At 37.6% G+C, this 21546-nt stretch overlaps 1 protein-coding gene and 1 long non-coding RNA gene across 8 annotated transcripts in view; one reads left to right on the plus strand and one right to left on the minus strand.

The window, feature by feature from the left end:
- The window catches only part of LOC144288853 (uncharacterized), a 104281-nt gene extending 99968 nt beyond the window's left edge, over positions 1–4313 (plus strand). The window contains exons 7-9 of the long non-coding RNA XR_013356861.1: positions 790–919; positions 1623–1760; positions 3635–4313. This is a non-coding gene — a long non-coding RNA (uncharacterized LOC144288853). The remainder of the gene's footprint in view (positions 1–789; positions 920–1622; positions 1761–3634) is intronic.
- UMAD1 (UBAP1-MVB12-associated (UMA) domain containing 1) overlaps positions 1–21546 on the minus strand; it is a 229987-nt gene that overhangs the window by 6453 nt on the left and 201988 nt on the right. The window lies entirely within an intron of this gene.

Below are 21546 nucleotides of genomic sequence, written 5' to 3' on the forward strand. Positions count from 1 at the left end.
AGGATGGCAGCACATGGCATATGCTGGGCACTTCCTTTGTGCTAGCCTCCATCCAAGCTATTTAAGTGTACTCACTCATGTAAGTCCTACCACAGCTTTGTGAAGTGTGTATCATTATTAGTCCCATGTGAAAAACAGAGGACACGGAAGGACCCAAAGGTGAAGCAAGTTGTCCTCAGCTTACACAGCTAGTCTGTGGTGACACTGAGAATCAAACCCAGTGACCTTTAATGCTTTACATTTGAAGACCCCGCACACCTCAGACATGCTGTGGACAGACTGGTGAGCTGAATGAACAAAGCCCTGAAAATGTAGAGGGCCACATTAGAAAATATGACAGGTGCCAACAGAGCATATTTTAGCTTAATTTAGAAGGACAAAAGACTCTAATATCTTCTACCATTAGGAAGAAAGGATTGCAGAAATCATTAAGGTGACAGATCTTAGACTAGAGAAGGACAGGAAAGCAACTATAATTTATGAGATATTTATCCCCTGGAATGAATTTATCAGTAGTCGGGATAAACCATGGGGAAACACTGGGGAAGGTGAAACAAGATTCTCTATAAGTTGATCATTGTTGAAATGGAGAGATAGAAGGTACACAGGAAGGTGCTACAGTATTCTTTCTACCTTTGAATATGTTTGACAACTGTCCAAAATAAAAAGTTTCCAAAAATGAAATCAACTTCAAAATGCCACTGACAAAGTGTTCCACCAAATGCCTCCTAGAAGGATCTGAATTTCAGCTGTGCTGTATGTATTACTCCAACATCTATCTCTTAACAGTTGGCTCGAGTGCAACATTGCAGTCTCCAAGGAGGCTGCCTGCCCTGTTGGCAGCAGGGTGAGTGCCATGATGCAGCTGCTGTTGGCATGCTGAGAGCTGGAAGGGGAGAAATTATAAGGCAAAACAAGAGTAAGTCACAAAGAAAATGTGAGTCAAAATTCAAGGACCCCACACCCGCTACTCTGATCACGAAGTCTAGCTTGGCAGCCAGTGGAAGCAGAGGTGGGGGCTGAGGGCTGAAACAGGTGCATGAGTTCCCCGGCAAAATGCAGCCCTCTCTCTTACACACACAGTCTTTCAATTTTTTTCATTTGCATAATAAAATGGGTCTTTAAAAAGAAGAATGAGTATGTTAATCACAATGGAGCAAGAAGAAAAGAATCAATTAACCTTATGGTTAATAGCCAAATTTTAAAATATTATTTCAAATATTGTGTTCATAAAGCATATTTGTTATTTTTGTGATTAATCCTGTTCACAGAAGGGCTGCTATGACAATGTTCTTGAGCATAAGTTCCTTCATATAATCTAGCTTTAATACTTCTTTTTCAAATTAATGTTTGCCCTTGCATGGCTTGAATATGAGTATCCCATGTCAGAATTTTTTTTTGTCTTGGGGAGAAGATGAATTTCCTTATTGTTATCAGTACAACAAAGTTTAGAATTAATTAGCTATTTTTATGTTTGTTTAATAATTCTTATTCATCACTTAACCTGTTAAAAAATGGGCTGGCCAAGTTTATCTTGTATTCCTCACATTCTATTATCTTTGTTTCAAATAATTCAAAAAGGTTTATAGGCAGTATTCCTTTTTTTTTTTTTTTTTTTGCAGAGGGGCTGTAAAGATTCTTGAGGTTCAAACTGTAAAATCTTCTCAGAGCTTCAGAAAAAAAGTCCAAGAAGACAAGGCACATAACACTTTTCAGTAAAGGCTTAGAAAAATGAAGTCACTTCCCTGGAGCAACAGAAGGTTAGTGGCATCCTGTGAACCTCACTCCTGGGTATTTGAAAGCAAGAAAATGCAGGTTCAAGAACAGACTACATTTTTCCTGGCACAGAAGCCCCCCAAATCACCATGAAATCTATTAAGGGGTGCCAATTTTGCAAACCCGCTAACAGTTTGGAGACCTCATCTACTTAGCCATACCTGCCTAAAATATGAATATTTTATTAATATTAAATCACCTATATTTAGCATCTTTTTAAACTCCTGCATTTGGGACGCCTGGGTGGCTCAGCAGTTGAGCACCTCCCTTTGGCTCAGGGCGTGATCCTGGAGTCCCGGGATTGAGTCTCACATCGGGCTCCCTGCATGAAGCCCGCTTCTCTCTCTGCCTGTGTCTCTGCCTCTCTCTCTCTGTGTCTCTCATGAATGAATAAATTTTAAAAATCTTTAAAAAAACCCACAAAACCCTCCTGTATTTTAAGACAACCTATGCCTCAGATAAGTAGAGATAAAATAGTGTCCCATAAAAGCAAAATATTGAAGCATTAAAATTTAGAAACCAACCTTAAACAAAACAGTAACAGAACCTATTAGAAGAATATGAAACCAGGTATAAAACACATCTAGCACATTCAATTTACATGCAAAGAAGGTAGCTATACACTAAAGCATATTTCTAGGAAACAAGTTACAGTAAGAAGAGGTAATGTCAAGCTCTGGCTGTCTATGCCTTTAAATTCTAACATCTATAAATAAAAGACATGTTCCTTTGAACAATAGCCTGAACAGGCAACACTGTCACTTTATCTCCCCAGATAACTATCCATTCTATTCTGGCTTCAGCTGGTATCTGCTTGCATTACATCAGTGTCTTGGTGGGGGTGGGTTGGGGGGGACAAATCTGAGTCAGAAGTATCAGGGGACAGGAGGTTAGAAGGTGATAGAAGCAAAGGCACAGTTAAGGCAGCACTCAGGCTCCTTATTTATTTATTTATTTTTCTAAGAAGCCAGTTGCTAATAAATGTCCAGCTAGCTGACAAAAGCAGGAGGACTGGTCTCTTATACCTACATAAGCTCTAAGCAATAGTCTCCTTTCACTAGGGAAAAATTATTTTGCAAAGGTAGAGACTGATTGTTGCTTTTCTGCAGATCCTCTGTACTCAGAACAATAACCCAGTGCCTCACTTGTGGCACTTGGTTGGCACTGAATCCACTCTCCTTATTTCTGAGATACTCTAGGCACCCCAGACTTGATTTGAAATCGAGGGGGTTAGGCCAAACAAAAAAAGCCCAGAACACCTGACCACTGATACAGATAAATTAGGCAGGAGTGAAAGCTGAATTCACTGCAAACATGTTTCCCATAGGGCCTGGGCTTGGCCCAGTTTGAAGATGCCATATATTTATTTATTTATTTATTTTTTTTTTTAAATTTTGAAATTATTTTTTTTTTAATTTTTTTTTTTTAATTTATTTATGATAGTCACACACACACAGAGAGAGAGAGAGGCAGAGACACAGGCAGAGGGAGAAGCAGGCTCCATGCACCGGGAGCCCGACGTGGGATTCGATCCAGGGTCTCCAGGATCGCGCCCTGGGCCAAAGGCAGGCACCAAACCGCTGCGCCACCCAGGGATCCCAAAGATGCCATATATTTAAAAAGCAAACTAAGGGGCCAGGTTAGAAAGTAGATACTTTCTTAGCTCCCTTTCTGATTTCTGACATCATTTCAATTTACATCTCAGCTTATGATATTTTTTTCAATATTTGTTCCCTTCCCCTCACCCCCCACAGTTTTTCCACCTGCCTGTGCTTCCCATTTCTTCCATCTTTCTTTAAAAACAAAAAACAAAAAAACAAAAACAACAAAAAAAGTTCTCCTGACTTCCTCTTTTCAGAACTCCAGCTGAATGTATGCAAGTGAAGAGAGGGAAGTAAGCAGCAGGCTGGCACTTGCTTCTGTAATCTGTTCCATGCATTCTTGGAAAAGTGGCTTCACTGAAGCCGGAAAATCTTCTGTACAGCCAACTAGAGTGGGGGAGCAGTGGAAAGAGGAAAGAGAAGCATTTCAGGAAAGGAACCAGCAAGAAACAGTATGCTCAGCATGGGATCCTGTTTAATACTGGTTTGTGAAATAAAAAAAGGCTATCCAAGTGATTTTTTTTTAAAAAACATTTTTAAAAAGAAGATTATAAAAAAACTTGAAAAAGAAGTTTATAGAAGCTCATCATCTCTGACCTGAAGCTATCCAGAAATCTCATATTTTCCTGTAGGCCTTCCCCCTCATTCTTGTCAGCACACTTTTCACCCCTGCTCTCCCCTCCTGTAGCCCTCCATCACCACCTGGCTCCTCACTGCCAGCCCATGGGGATGAGTGCCTCGCATCCCACTCTGCAGAGGAAATAGGAATCATCAGGGGAGGATCTCGTCTACTTACTGTACCCAAAAACCTTCTCTGCATCTGTCTGTACCCCTCCATACTTCCCTCCTGCCACCACAGGCAAGTTGCCCTCTTCCTACCCAAAGCAAATCCCTCCCTGGCACCCCGCATCCATCTCGCCCCTACTCTTGAAGGACACGGCTTCATCCATTAGGAGGTGGCTCCTGATTGCTCATCTTTTATAAAGTCAATTCATCATTCACAGAAAGTTCTCCTGAGGTCTTTCATACCCAACCGGATCTTACCCACTGAACGCCCACACTATCTTTCTTTCGCAGCCAGGCTGAGATGATTGTTGACACTTGCCATCTGTTTCACTCCTCACCCACTGCAATCGGCCTTCTATCTCTGCCCCTGTACGGCCACTACTTTGTCCAAGGTCACTAATAATCACACTGTGCTAAACTCAGAAGACGTTCTCAAGTGCTAACCATATATGACTTCTTTGTAGCACTTCAGACTGGTGACTCTCTGAGTTTTTTAATCTTCTGGCTTCCGCGCCACTTGTTAGCGTTGCCTTTATCTGTCTAGCTGATTTTTTTTTTTTTTTTTTGTCTATTCTGAAAGGATATTCTCCATTCTGTTGCTTTATTCTTCCTCTCTCAACACACTTCCCCAGAGGAGCTTATCCATATCCATGGTTCCTTCTGCCCTATTCCTCCACTCCCCCAAAGTAGATACAAGAATGTAGATACATGCATGTGTACACACACACACACACACACACACACACACACACACACATATCTTGAACCCAGACTTCTATTTAGAGCTCTGGACCCACATGTTCAATTCCTATTATATCTTTCCTTTTGAAATATTAAACTCAACATGTTCTGAACCTGACTCTCAAGGCTTCCCAGTTCTATTCCAACCCAATGCTCTTCTAATATTTTTTGTGCAATGACTGTCAAACACAGAAGTCTGAATTATCTTGGACTTCTCTCTCCCTGTCACTTCCTCTATCCGGTAAGTGACTGAGTCCTACTGATTTTGAGGTTTTTAATGTCTCCCCAAGTTTCATCATTTCTCATCAATCCCACCATCAATTCTCTTAATGCAAGCCACTATAGTCTTGTATCATGAATGCTGCAAGAGTCTCCTATATATGGCCTTACTCCTCTCTCCCTCTCGCTGGTAGTATCTCACATGCTCTTCCTTGTTTAATGCTCCTCAGTGCCTTTGGACAAAAAAACTCCCTATTGTAGAACAAAAGGTATGATCTGGCCTTGCTTACTCCTCAGATTTCTTTCATTACCATTCCCTAATGTCTTCACACCAAGCTATTTACAATTATCCAAACATGCCAAGCTTTCCCTTTAGCTCTGAGCTTTGGCTCATTTGGTTACTTCTGCCTAAATTGGGACATCTTTCTCTTTCCTACTCCCTACATCTTGCCTCTTTCAATTTGCCCTTCAGGATGCACACCAGCGCTCTTTTAGAAAGAGCTTCCCAAGTAACTCCTCAAACCTGGGCCAAGTGCCTGCCCATGTATTCCCACAACAGCTTGTGCATACCTCTCTCTCGCCACAAATCACACTGGACTGGAATGCTCTGTCACCCTCATAATACCATGGGCCATTGAAACTCAGGGACAGTAGCCTTCATCTCCATTCCCCTGGCAATCAGAGCAATGTCTGGCTCATAACAGGTGATTGATATATAATTATTGAATGACTAAATAATTTCAGTTTCTTCACAAACTTTATATTCAGACTTATTCAGAAAAGGCCAGGAATTATTATGTTAAGCTGGATTTCCACATCTGTTTTTTTTTCCTAACAAGATTTTGCCCACTGCATTATCACCCACATGGTAAACCATGGATGGTATTAAATACAAACAAACTTAAAACTAGCTTAGTTTCCTAAAGAACGAGATGGATTGTTCTTCACTTGGCAAATGAACAACTTCACTAATGTGTCTCCCAATGGAAGTTCAATGAGGTTCTACTACAATGTAGAGACTGTGGCAACTTTTTTTTTTTTTTTTATCATAGATCCACCTTTCATCAAGAGAGAGAGGAAGAAGCTAACCTTATCATCTCCAAACTCCCTCTAATCAAGTGTCTTAGTCCATTCTGGCTGCTATAACAAAATATTATAGACTGGATGGTTTACAAACACCAAAATGTATTTCTCACAGTTCTGAAGGCTAGAAAGTCCAAGATTAAGTGCTAGCATATTCAGTGTCTGGTGAGGGCCTACTTCCTGGTTCCTGGACTGCCATCTTTTCCCTAAAACATCACATGGCAGAAGAGACCAGGGCTTTCTCTAGGACCTCTTTTTCAAGGGCACAAATCCCATCCATGAGGGCTCCACCCTCATGACCTAATCACCTCCCAAAGGCCCCACCTCCTAATATTCTCACTTAGGGGATTAGGTTTCAATACATGAATTGAGTTGGTGGGGGGGTACAGTCAGTCTCTAGCATCCACCTGCCTTACACAGATCTTCTCTCTCAGGAGCTAGTTTTTCTGGTATAGTCTGAAGGGGCTCCCCCAGGAGCCTATGCCTGGTGGCAAGGGTGTGGGGAACACGACCAGCAACAGGTGGCAGGACTAGGTAAGCACTGTAAGCGGAGGAATGCCTCAGAGATGAGAGCTGACTAGGAGAGGGGATGGGTGGGTCAATTCCACTAATTTAAATTCTGTTTACCTCTATTAAAGAGAAAAGCTTCTCTCTAACTTTCCTGCTTTCCATAAAGAGGGATTTTTCTCTAAGCACCTTGGCTGTCTGCCATTCCCCCTATTCCTCCTCAAGGAGGACAATGGCCATACCATGTTTCTAGATGAGGGACACTAAACCATCTAAGGTCCTGAGGCCTGGAGAAAGTCTCTTTCTTCTCTCTCTACTTGGAGCAGGGGAGCCAAGTTACCAGAGTTAAGAGTATCTTTTTTTTTTTTTTAAGATTTTTTATTTATTCATAGAGACACACACAGAGAGAGAGAGAGAGAGAGAGAGAGAGAGAGGCAGAGACACAGGCAGAGGGAGAAGCAGGCACCATGCAGGGAGCCTGACGTGGGACTCGATCCCGGGTCTCCAGGATCACGCCCTGGGCTGCAGGCAGCGCTAAACTGCTGTGCCACCGAGGCTGCCCGAGTTAAGAGTATCTGTTATGCTGACTTAAACTCTCCCCACAGGTCTAGACATAGGTTATCGGGAGCCTGGAAATCCACTTCAGCTATCACATTAAGCTGTCTCCTTCAGCCTAGGCTGTGTTAGTCAAAAGGGGGACATTTTGGTTTTCTGTCTGCTGGCTCTTTGGTCTTATTTCTCCATTGGCCCAGGATGCAGACTCCTTATTAGGAGTGCCCTTTATTAGGACATTATAACCCCATCAATTTCTATTTCCCTGCACATCTCCATTTACACCAAAAAAGAGGGGCATATTGACCACATCAACAAAAACAGAGTCGTGCAGATGTTAAATGATCTGGGAATTAAAGCTGTAACAAACCAATGGTCTTTAACATGTGCTATAATGCTCTGTGAAACAGCTCACTGGTATGATTTTTATCAATTTCATAATTCAGTTAAATCTGTGGGATAAGAAAAGTTCTAATTAGAATCTTGGGAAAATGGCATTTGTTTAGTGCTTTATACAGTTTTAGAAGTAGTTTCACATACTTTATTGCATTTGAGCCTCACAACCTGTTACATTTGATAGGGAAGTTACTGCTGCAATTCTCATCTTCTGAGGCTCCAAGTTTAATGACCATCTGAGGTCAAATCACTACTAATTGGCAGAGATGCGTACTTTGGATCTCCTGATTTACAACCCCATGCTCTGCCTTCACTGTAAAGGCCGTCATCATGGGAAATAATTTAAAGTTAGCTTGTCCGGGTTTTGTTTGTTTCTTTTAAGGACTTAGCAATTAATCTATGGACAAGTGTGCCACTATAGGAAGAGAGTTCAAAGTATCGATACAACTGAGCATCTTGCTATCTGCTTAAATCTAGTAAGCTGGATACAATATGTAATAGCTTCCAAACTATAGCATCTGATCACAGCCATGGCTACACAATGGCTTAGGCTTCTGTATGTGAATTCTTTAAGCCTATTATGTATACCACAGGTCTGAAGAATTTGATACCCCTTATTAGTCACACTAAATTCTACTTAACTTCCCATTTATATAGCTTTATTTATTTTAAATATCTATTCAGCTCCTTCAGAATGTAATGCAGCAAGGTCATATTTTTTTCCAGATAATTTCAAAGGAAAACAATGAAAAATGATCTTGCACATCTCAGCACACTAATAATTTCACTCAAATGAAGGATTTTCATTTTGTAAAACAATAAAGCACTTCAATCGTCTGCATAGACAATAAGAAAGGAAATGGAATACTATTTTTAAAGATAGTAAGGAAACAGAAACATTTTATTATACTCCTTTTTTATATAAGTAGATAGACATAACGTATATGATATTGATTGGAAATAAAGAGCATAGGATAGGAGTAGGAAATACAAAAAGAAAGTAAGTCTAAAATATTAAGTAGTAACTACATGCTGAGGTTTTTTTGGCATGTTCTTTGATGGAATGAACCTTTAACAAATTTATAGCCTAAGTATAATATATATTTTTAAGAACAAACATTTAGATGTTATTATAAACAATAAAAATGATATTATGTCACGATAGCATTGTTTGAAGACAGCTAATCTGTTCTGTTTTTAATTTACACTGAAAAGTTTGTATTTTGTCAGTTTATGTTATTGTTATGTGCAGACATAAATATATACTTTTTAGTGCGTGCATAGCCAGAATTCAGTAGTGCCTCACCTTGCATATAAATATCTTTCTAATCTCAGGAAACAAAAACATCTTTTAAGAAATGGAAAATATTGGATAGGAAAAACCTCATTTTCTTTGTAATTTGAATTTGATGTGTGGAATAGGCCACACACTTGGAAATATTATAGTAGTGAATATACAACTGTCTATTTTCATGGAGAGGTAAAAGTAAAAGGAAACGCATCATACCGAATGGGAGTACAGAATTAAATTCCGCTCAGAGGGCATACGAGTGGTAGCATTACCCACAACTGCCACACCTAACCCAGCACACTCCACTAGAAAAACAATGTTTGGCAAACTGAAATGGCTGAGTAGAGTCCTATGTCACTTGACCTTGGCTCTCATTTGCAAAAAAGGTTGTATTTCAAAATAGAAGATGGAGATGGAAAAATAAATACAGCTGTGTTTTCTCCACCCCAGTGTGAGAGTGAAGGGACTACTCAGAATGGCAGGATGCATGGTCCCTTCGTGGTATATACTCAGAGCCCAAAGGAGAGTCCTATTATTTTATTTTATGGCTAACTCAGGATAGTATTTTCTTATTGTGGTAAAATATATGCAATATAAAATTTATTGTCCTAACCGTTTTTAAGTGTATAATTCAGTGGCATGAAGTACATTCAGAGTGTTGTGCAGATATTACCACCATCTAGCTCTAGAACTTTTCCATTATCCCAAGCAGAGACTGTCCAGATTAAATAACTCACCATCCCTCCCTTCCCCCAGCCCCTGGTAACCTCTATATCTTTTTATCAGTTTGCCTACCTAGGTACCTCATATAAATGAAATCATACAATGTTTGTCCTGTAGTGACTGGCTTATTTCACTTAGCATAATGTTTTTGGAGACCATGTACGTATCAGACTTTTCATTCCTTTCTGAGGCGCATATTCTTTTGTATGTATATACCATATTTTATTTATCCATTCATCTGTTAATAGACATTAAGACACTATTTTTAGACTAGAGCACAATCAACTAGGTAGGAAATCAGGAAGTAATTCTCAAAGGACTGTCAGGATTCAGTGACTATAGAAATACAAAGTATTTATGTACATGGAGAAAAGCAAGAGCCTGAAGTGAGGGAAACATAAAATATGTTTCTTGAATATTTTAAATTGTGATTTTTTTCAGGTATAATAAATTTGTATGTACCTTTCTATAATACACACTTTGCTTAGCTTTAAAAATCATAATTAAAGCAAGCCTTGCCAACTTAATATTTTATGGATTAAAATCCAAGTATAATTGATGGTATTTCAATCCTATTTGAAGCAGCACCATAATCTCCAAGACCTTCTATCCACTCTGGAACTCCATGCTGTAATTCTTTGTGTGTTATTTTAAGGGTATGAGATGTCATTACCTGATTTGGGGGAAAGTCTATCCAACAAAATAGAGGGTGAATAATGCTAAGAATCAATTAAAAATGAGAAGCCACAATCATGCTCACATTTACAGGAAGATTTAAAATTCACATACCTTAATTTTTTATTTAAAATTTTAATTTAAAAAAATTGTAAATGTATCAACAAAGTAACAAAAGGAAGATACAAATTGTGTTTGAAAAATGCTTTCAGATCAACAGCAGAAAAATTGGTTAGTACAAAACCAATTCTTAGGGACATCCTTTTTCAGGATTCCTAAGTTTTTAGGGATAAAGAAGTTAATTATCAGAATATATACTGTTACTTGGACTTTAGGTTGAAAATCAACCTGCAAGGCTTAGAAAAAGCGCTAGATCCAAGTCCCAATGACTACTGTCTCCACCTAAACCATTTGACCTTATACAAAATCATTTAAGCTTTCTGTGTTTCAAATAACTCCTCTGAAAATATGAAGTAGTTGGACCAGATGATCCAGCTGTAAAGTACTATAACTCTAACTAGACTTAGACCCCAAATTCCCACATCTTCTGCACTAGTAAAAATTCTCAAGGTAATAGCACTTAAATTAATAAAAATAATAACTATGGAAACAAAGTATCAACTGATAGTTATGTATCTTGAGAAGAAACTTATAACTCAGAATAACATTCCAAACGATAAGAAAAGGACTCTTATCATGGAAGAAGACCTAACTTTACACTTCTCTCCATTAAAATCGCACACTCTGGAGTCTAAAATATGTGTGTGTATATATATGGGTAGGCACCACTGTTCTATCAAATCATGGCCTAAAAATCATTGTGATAATTATTAAGAACTCAGAATGTATTTTGTCAGACCAATGAGTCCACAATAGAGATGAAATCCTATATATTTGCAATGAATACATGTAGGGAAATTATTAATATTAAAATCTGAGTAACAAGCCAGATTAAACAATTTAAAATTATCTTGACTGTCAGTGCTTGAAGAAAGCAAATATAGTTGTAGGAACGGAACTTTGGTAGAGAATTTGCAAGGTATTTTGGAGTACTCTAAAGATTGCTGGCCGAGGTGCACTATCAGGTATTTTTATTAGAAATATCTCTAGGGGGCAGCCCAGGTGGCTCAGCGGTTTAGCGCCGCCTTCAGCCCAGGGTGTGATCCTGGAGACCTGGGATGGAGTCCCACATCAGGCTCCCTGCATGGAGCCTGCTTCTCGCTCTGCCTGTGTCTCTGCCTCTCTCTCTCTCTCCCTCTCTCTCCCTCTTTGTCTCTCATGAATAAATAAATAAAATCTTAAAAAAAATATCTCTAGGAATCTGGAGAGTTTGTCAGTTAATATTTTTTTGTTTAATCCCATAAATAATAGCAAGGTAACAAAGTAGATCAAGTGATAACACCTGGTAAAAAGATATTAAGAAAGATGTGTGTGTAGGACAAAAAAGCAATTCACTGGAGGTGGGAGTGACTGGTTATCAGAAGTCAAAATGTGGATATAATTAACCTGCTGATAGAAATGGAAGATGGACTAGGAGAAGGAAGAGCATTCTGGCCAACCAGTGATTTCACCATAGGTCAGTGTGGTGTTTATGATGGCTGGACTAGGGAACAGAAAGGCCTCATGGAAGGAAGCAGCAGCGGCAGTTAACATTCTGGAACTCAGCCATTTACATGGTGGTTCTTGGTCATCTGAGCACTAGTTTTCAATGGTCTGGTATTTCCAGGTAGTCAGGTTTCAGAACCTAATACAGATCTTCTTTTAGCCTTCTAGAAATAATTGCAATGGCCTGAACTACCAAAGCGGCTTAAAGACAAACACCTATAATTTCCAAAAGTGTTCTTAAATGTGTGGAAGCTACACTCAAAGTCCAACAGAGCTTCTGTTTCCCCTCCTATGCCTATTTGTAGGTGAGCTGATGACGGGAATTCATTAAAGGAAGTAATTTATGGTATGCTTGTGAGAGTAGAAAGAAGGATTGAGATGATGAGCTTTGATATATATATCAATAAGTAAATCATATTAGTATTACTAATTCTATCAACTTTTTTGAGTCAGTCTTAAGGCTGTAACAGTGTATCTACATCTATCGCCAAAGACGTGGGTTAAGAGGTAAAGGGGCACTTACTTGCCAGTCACTGCTCTAAGCTCTTTATTTAAGTTTTTGTTTATGATGTACAGACCACTTTCTTCTCCATTTAATAGATGGGGAATACTGAAACACAAGATATTTAGTCTAACTCTGGAATTACACTCTTAGCTACTATTCTATGCTGCCCTGCAAACCCGACACTGTCTAAGGAAACTTTGCTTCATATCTTGTAAATGCAGTTTCTACAGACTTTTGCAAATTGTTTCAAAAGTATTTTCTTCTTCAGAGAGGGTTATAAAATACTTTTCCAATAAATCCTGCTTTCTTTTCCTCTCAAAACAAACACATGTAATGTGGAGGATAACAAGTTTTTGAAAAATAACCCCAAAGACAAGGGAAAACCGTTGAATGTTGTCATTTTTATATCCAGCTGGATATACTAATTCTATGTGGATCATAGACACCCTGAAATTATAGACTATTTAGACATTTTTAATCCCTAAAAAAAGCAGTGTTGTGATGTCTGAATAATATATTTTTAAAGTAACCTTTTTACCTAAACCAAATATATTCTAGTTAAATTTAAGAAAGTAAAGTAACCACAAAGTGATGACACTTCCTGAGACAAGCCCTCTGTGGCCCACTGTCCAGTGACAGCAATGGACTGGATTCAACTGCCCACAATCCCTGGTCTATGGCACTTGCTGAGCAACGGCAAGAAGGTACTAGGTGCTGGGCCCTGGGCTACAGTTTGTTCTCAGGAAACAGAGAAGATAACTTTGCCTTTAAAAGGCTCAAACACATGATCTGGGTCGACTTGAACCAACTATGTTAGGAGATTATATCACAGGCAAGAAAAGAGAATGAGAACATTTCCGGGACACAATATAGTTTCAAATTTCTGGGTGGACCCTTAAATGTAGAAAAAAGGGGAAGTACATCATCACTATTTATGCCCAGAGTAGCACAAATGAAAGTCGTGCTTTCAAGCTCAAAGCATACAGTTAATTTTTAAAAGGATTTGTATGTTTCTTACTTCCTATTTGTTTAATTGCTTTGAACTAAAACCTAAACAAGAATTGATTTAAAGTGATGTGGTTCAAAATATAAATTTCATGGTGATTGCTTGAAAAGATATAAAAAATATCTGGATCACCAGTACAAAAAGTAAAGCAAATCACAAGTTTAAAAACAATTTTAAAATTCTGAGCAGGTAATCACTGAGAGGAAAACAAATACTTTCACTTGCACAAAAATTTACTCAATTTATGCTATTCCTTCACTTTCCTTTCTCATAACCCCAAAAATTAATTTGTTTTTTGAAAAGAGACCTATACAGACAATATATGTAAAATATTATGCTTTTTTGGTAGCATGAGCTTTGTAATGTCCACAAGCATGGTTTACATGAGTTTAGGGAAAATCAATTAATTAAATATACCACATCAACTGAATAACAAATTAAAACTACATTGTCATCTCAACAGGCTCAGAAAAAATTTAAAAAAATTGAATACACTTTCATGATAAAAATACACAACTAGGAATCGAAGGGAACTTTCTCAACTTGATTAAGGGACATCTTCAGAAAATCTAAGCAAACACATTTCACAATGAAAGACTAGATGCATTCCCCCTAAGATTAGGAACAAGACAAGCATGTCTACTTCCTTAGAACATATTATTAGATGTCCCAGCCAGAGCAATTAGGCAATTAATCAGTAATAGATTTTAAAAATAAATAATAGGTAGATAGTTTTACTTCCTTTCTAACCTGGATGCTATCTCTATATGTAAATGACATGGACTTGCATATAGAAAAATATAAGAAATCCATTTAAGTACTATTAGAACTATTAAGTTCAGCAAGGTTGAAGGATACAAAATCAATATACAAAAATCAGTTGTATTTCTCTACATATGCAATAAATAATTCAAAAATGAAATTAAGAAAACAATTCATTTGCAGTAGCATCAAACAATAAAATATTCAGAAGTAAATTTAAAACTTATACTCTGAAAACTACAAAACATTGTTGAAATTTTAAAAAAATTTAATGGAAAAACATCCCATGTTCGTGAATCAGAATACAATATTATTCATATGGCAGTATTCTTCAAATTCACATATGGAATCAATGCAATTCCTATTAGAATCCCGGCTGATTTCTTTGTAGAAATTGACAAGCTGGCCCTAAAATTCATACAGAATTCCCAAGTACCCAGACTGCAAAAATAATCCTTAAATATCATTAAAGAACAACACTGGAGGGCTCATATTTTCTGATTTCAAAACTTACTACAAAGCAACAGTAAATAAGACAATGTGGTATTGGCATAAGGACATATATATCAGTAGAATAGAATTTAAAGTCCAGAAATAAACCTATGTGTCTATGATGAACTACTTTTATAGGTGCCTAACTTTTATTTTTATTAAAGTATAATTGGCATGCAATGTTTTATTAATTTCAGGTGTACAACATATTGATTCAACAATTCTAGACATTGCTCATTGCTCACCACAATAAGTGTAGTCACCATCTGTTACATTGTTATTACAATATTATTGACTATATTCCCTGTGTTGTACTTTTCATCTCCATGATTGTTTACTTTATAACTGGAATTTTTCACCTTTTGATTGCTATTTTGCCCATCCCCCCACTCCCCTCTGGCAACCACCGGTGTTGTTCTCTGTACATAAGTGTCTGTTTTTGCAAAGGGAAAGGGAGGGAGAGAGAGAAACCAAGAGACTCTTAACTACAGAAAACAAACTGATGGTTACCAGAGGAGAAGAAGGGTGAGATAGGTGATGGGGGTTAAGGAGTGCACTTGTCATGAAAAGCACTGGGTGATGTACGGAAGTGTTTGCTGAATCACTATGTACACCTCAAACTAATATAACACTGTATATTAGCTGCAATTAAAGTAAAAACTAAAACCAAAAAAAAAAAAAAGGAATTCTTAGCAAAGTGGTAAAGACATTTTAATGTGAAAACCAATTCAAGACAAAAGAAAGTCTGTTTTTGTTTAGTTTTGTTTTGTTTAGATTCCACATATAAGGGAAATCGTATGGTATTTGTTTTTCTGTTTTCTGATTTATTTCACTTAGCATAATACCCTTTAGGTTCATCCACGTTGTTACAAATGGCAAGAGTTTGTTCATACACACCCACAAACAGATACACACACCCCTCTTTATCCATTCACCCATTGATGGACACTTAGGTTGCTTCTGTATCTTGGCTATTATAAATAATGCTACGATAAACATAGGGGTGCATTTATCTTTTCAAATTAGTGTTTTCACTTTATTTGGGTAAAATACCCAGTAGTGCAATTACTGGATCATATTGTAATTCTATTATTAATTTTTTTGAGGAACCTCCATACTGTTTTCAATAATGGCCGCACCCAATTATATTTCCACCAAAAGTGCACAGAGTTCCTTTTCCTCTACATCCTCAACACCACTTGTTATTTCTGGTCTTTTTGATTCTAGCCATTCCAACAAGGGTCAGGCAATATCTTATTGTGGTTTTGATTTGCATTTTTCTGATGATTAGTGCTGAGGTACATCTTTTCATGTTTTTGTGAGCTATCTGTATGTCTTCTGTGGAATAATGTCTATTCAGGTTCTCTGCTCACTTTTTTGCCGGGTGGGGAGAGCATGCTGGGTGGAAAGAGGGGCAGAGAGAGAGAATTTTTTTTTTTTTTTTTTTTTTTTTTTTTTTTTTTTTTTTTTAGAGAGAGAATCTTAAGCAGGTTCCACACTGTCACAGAGCCTGACTCGGGGCTTGATCTCATGACCATGAGAACAGGACCCTGTGATCATGACCTGAGCCTAAATCAAGAGTCCGATGCTTAACCAACTCAGCTAACCAGGCACCTTCTTCTGTCCACTTTTTAATCAGAGTGCTTGTTTTATTTGGTGTTGTTATATAAGGTTTTTTTTTTTTTTTACATATTTTAGTTTTAATCCTTTGTCAGGTATACCATTTGCAAATAAATATCTTTTCCCATTCACTAGGTTGTCTTTTTGTTTTACTGATGGTTTCCTTTGCTTTGCAAAAGCTTTTTATTTTGGTGTAGTTCCAATAGTTTATTTTTGCTTTTGTTTCCATTGCCTGAGGATATCTATCCATAAATATGTTAAGGCAGATGTCCAAGAGATTACCACCTAAGTTTTCTTTTCGAGTTTTATGGTTTCAGGTCTCATATTTAAGTCTTTAATCCATTTTGAGTTTATTTTTGTGTAAAGTGGTCCAGTTTCATTCCTTTGCATGTAGCTGTCTAGTTTTCTCAGCACCATTTACTGAAGAGACTGTATTTTCCCCCTTGTATATTCTTGCCTCCTTTGTTATAGATTAATTGACCATATATGCACTGGTTTATTTCTGGACTCTATTCTGTTCTATTGATCTATGTGTATATTGCTATGCCAGTACTATACAGTACTATACTGTTTTGATCACTATAGCTTTATAGTAGATCTTGAAATCTGGAATTAGGATACCTCCAGTTTTATTCTTCTTTCTCAAGACTGTTTTGGCTATTCAGGGTCTTTTGTGGTTCCATACAAATTTTAGGATTATTTGTTCTAGTTCTGTGAAAAATGCTACTGGTATTTTAATAGGAATTACATTGGATCTGTAAATTGCTTTAGACAGTATGGACATTTTGACAATAATAATTCTTCTAATCTGTGACCATGGTATACCCTTTCCACTTGTGTGTGTCATTTTCAATTTCTTTCATTAGTACCTTATAGGGTTCAGAGTATAAGTCTCCTTGCTTAAATTTATCCCTAGGTATTTTATGCTTTTTGGTGTAGTTGCACATAGGTTTGTTTTCCTAATTTCTCTTTCTGCTGCTTCATTATAGTGTATAGAAATGCAACCAATTTCTATATATTAATTTTGTATCCTGCAACTTTACTGAATTCACTTATCAGTTCTAATAGTGTTTTGGTGGAGTCTTTAGGGTTTTCTATGTATGGCATCATGTCACCTGCAAATAATGCACACTTCACTACTTTCTTACCAATTCGGTTGCCTTCTTTTTTCCTCTCTGAGTGCTGTGGTTAGGACTTCCAGTACTATGTTAAATAAAAGTGGTAAGAGTGGACACCTTTGCTCTGTTCCTGATCTTAGAGGAAAAGCTGTTTTCACCACTGAATATGATGTTAGCTATGGGTCTGTCATACATAACCTTTTTTATGTTGAGGTATGTTTACTATAAACTCATTTTGTTGAGAGTTGTTAATCATCAGAGGGTGTTGTATTTTATCAAATTATTTTTCTGCAGGATCCCTGGGTGGCTCAGTGGTTTAGCGCTGCCTTCCGCCCAGGGTGTGATCCTGGAGTCCGGGGATCGAGTCCCACGTCGGGCTCCCTGCATGGAGCCTGTTTCTTCCTCTGCCTGTGTCTCTGCCTCTCTCTGTGTGTGTCTGCCATGAATGAATAAATAAAATCTTTTAAAAAATTATTTTTCTGCATCTATTGAAATGATCATATGGTTTTTATCCTTCCCCTTGGTAATGTGATATATCCTAATGATTGACTTGCAAATATTGAACCACACTTGCGTTTCTAGAATAAATTCTACCTGATTGTAATGAATGATCCTTTTAATTTATTGTTGAATTTCATTTGCTAATATTTTGTTGAGGATTTTCACACATTTATGTTCATCAGAGTTACTGGCCTGTAATTTTCTTTTTTTATAGTGTCTTTGTCTAGTTTGGTGTTAGAGTAATGCTGGCCTCACAGAAATGAATTTGAAAGCTTTCTGTCCTCTTCTATTTTTTGGAATAGTTTGAAAAAAATAGGTATTAGCTCTTCCTTAAATATTTGGTGGAATTGCCCTGTGAAGCTATTGGTCTTAGATTTTTGTTGGGAGTTTTTTCATTACTATTCAATTTCATTACTAATAATCAGTCTGTTCAGATTTTCTATTTCTTCCTGATTTAGTTTTGGAAGATTGTATGTTTCCAGGAATTTCTCCATTTCTTCTAGGTTGTCTAATTTGTTGGCCTATAATTTTTCATAACATTCTCTCATAATCCTTTGTATTTCTGTGGTGTTGGTTGTTATTTCTTTGTCTTCATTTCTTTTTTTTTTTTTAAAGATTTTATTTATTCATCCATGAGAGACACAGAGAGAGAGAGAGAGAGACAGAGACACAAGCAGAGGGAGAAACAGACTCCATGCAGGAAGCCTGACGTGGGATTCGTTCCCATTATGCCTTGGGCCGAAGTCAGCGCTAAACTGCTGAGGCACCCGGGCTGCCCATCTGCCTTCATTTCTGATTTTATTTATGTGAGTCTTCTTCTTTCTTGGTGAGATTGGCTAAGGTTTGTCAATTTTGTGGATCTATTCAAAGAAGCATCTCTTGGGTTCTCTGCTATTTTCTATTGTTTAATTTTCTACTTCATTTCCATGCTAATCTTTATTTCCTTTCTTCTCCTAGATTTGGGCTTTGTTTATTCTTCTTTTTCTAGTTCTTTAACTGTAAGATTAGGTTGTTCACTTGAGATTTTCCTTATTTCTTGAGATAGACCTGTATTGCTATAAACTTTCCTCCTAGACCTACTTTTGTGGCATCTAAAGATTTTGGATCTTTGTGCTTTCATTTTCATTTGTCTCCATGTGTTTTTTGATTCTCTCTTTGACTTCTTCATTGATCCCCTGGTTGTTTAGCAGTATGTTGTTTAGCCTGTGTGTGCTTGTTATTTTTTTTTCCAGTTTTCTTATAATTGATTTCTAGTTTCAACCATTGTAGTTGGAAGAGATGCTTGATATGGTTCTGTCTCTTTAAATTTATTGAGACTTATTTGTGGGCTGACATGTGATCTATCCTAGATAATGTACCACGTGCACTTGAAAAGAAAATATATTCTACTGGGTTTGGAGAGAATGTTCTGTATACATCTGTTAGGTCATCTGATTTAATGTGTCATTCAAAGCTACTGTTCCTTTATTTTCTCTCTGGATAATGTATCCATTGATGTAAATGGGGGTGTTAAAGCCCCCTCCTATTATTGTATTAATATCAATTCCTCCCAATCATGTCTCTGCCCCTCCTAGCCTTGTTGATGAGGTCTTTTTTTTTTTTTTCTATGACTGGCTGTACAAAGTCTGTTCCACCAATTTTCAGATCATTTTCAGGGTTAGTTGTACAGAGGTAGCTGCTGAGTTGGTCTGTCTATGGGATGAAGAGAGCTCAGGATCCTCCTATTCCACCATCTTCCTGCTGCTCTAGGGTCGACTGATTTTTGACAAAGTGCCAACACCATTCAACAGAGGAAAGGACAGTCTTTTGAACAAATGGTGCTAGGACAACTTGACAAACACAAACAAAAGGAAATTGGACCTTTATATGACACTATATACAAAATGAATTTAAAATGGATCAAAGTCTGAAATTAGTTAAACTATATAATTCTTAGAAGAAAAATATAGACTCCACCCCAAGATTGCTAGAACTCATACAGTAATTCGGCACTGTGGCAGGACACAAAATCAATGCCCAGAAATCAGTGGCATTTCTATACAGTAACAATGAGACTGAAGAAAGAGAAATTAAGGAGTCAATCCCATTTACAATTGCACCCAAAAGCATAATATACCTAGGAATAAACCTAACCAAAGAGGTAAAGGATCTATACCCTAAAAACTACATACAGAACACTTCTGAAAGAAATTGAGGAAGACAAAAAGAGATGGAAAAATATTCCATGCTCATGGATTGGAAGAATTAATAGTGTGAAATGTCAATGCTACCCAGGGCAATTTACACATTTAATGCAATCCCTATCAAAATACCATGGACTTTCTTCAGAGAGTTGGAACAAATCATCTTAAGATTTGTGTAGATCAGAAAAGACCCCGAATAGCCAGGGGAATATTAAAAAAAAAAAAAACAACAAAAACCCAGAGCCAGGGGCATCACAATGCCAGATTTCAGGTTGTACTACAAAGCTGTGATCCTCAAGACAGTGTGGTACTGGCACAAAAACACACATAGATAAATGGAACAGAATAGAGAACCCCAAAATGGGCCCTCTACTCTATGGTCAACTGATATTCCACAAAACAGGAAAGACTATCCACTGGAAAAAAGACAGTCTCTTCAATAAATGGTGCTGAGAAAATTGGACATCCACATGCAAAAGAATGAAACTGACCATCCTCTTACACCACACACAAAGATAAACTCAAAATGGATGAAAGATCTAAATGTGAGACAAGATTCCATCAAAATCCTAGAGGAGAACACAGGCAACACCCTTTTTGAACTTGGCTACAACAATTTCTTGCAAGATACATCTATGAAGACAAGGGAAACAAAAGCAAAAATGAATTATTGGGATTTAGTCAAGATAAAAAGCTTCTGCACAGCAAAAGAAACAGTCAACAAAACTAAAAGACAACCTACAGAATGGGAGAAGATATTTGCAAATGACCTATCAGATAAAGGGCTAGTATCCAAGATCTATAAAGAACTTATGAGGGACACCTGGATGGCTCAGAGGTTGAGCATCTGTCTTTGGCTTAAGTCATGATCCCGGGGCCCTAGGATTGAGTCCTGCATCAGGCTCCCTGCATGGGGTCTGCTTGTCCCTCTGCCCGTCTCTCTGCCTTTCTCTGTGTGTGTGTCTCATGAATAAATACATAAAGTCTTTTAAAATATATATATAAAGAACTTATGAAACTCAACAGCAAAGAAACAAACAATCCAATCATGAAATGGACAAAAGACATGAACAGAAATCTCACAGAGGAAGACATAGACATGGCCAACAAGCACATGAGAAAATGCTCTGCATCACTGGCCATCAGGGAAATACAAATCAAAACCACAATGAGATACCACCTCACACCAGTGAGAATGGCGAAAATTAACAAGGCAGGAAACAGCAAATGTTGGATGGATGTGGAAAAAGGGGAACCCTCCTGCACTGTTGGTGGGAATGTGAACTGGTGCAGCCACTCTGGAAAACTGTGTGGAGGTTCCTCAAAGAGGAAATAGATCTGCCCTAGGACCCAGCAATTGCACTGTTGGGGATTTACCCCAAAGATACAGATGCAGTGAAGCGG

This window comes from Canis aureus, chromosome 18 (assembly GCF_053574225.1).
Source record: "Canis aureus isolate CA01 chromosome 18, VMU_Caureus_v.1.0, whole genome shotgun sequence".
Taxonomy (NCBI): Eukaryota; Metazoa; Chordata; class Mammalia; order Carnivora; family Canidae; genus Canis; species Canis aureus.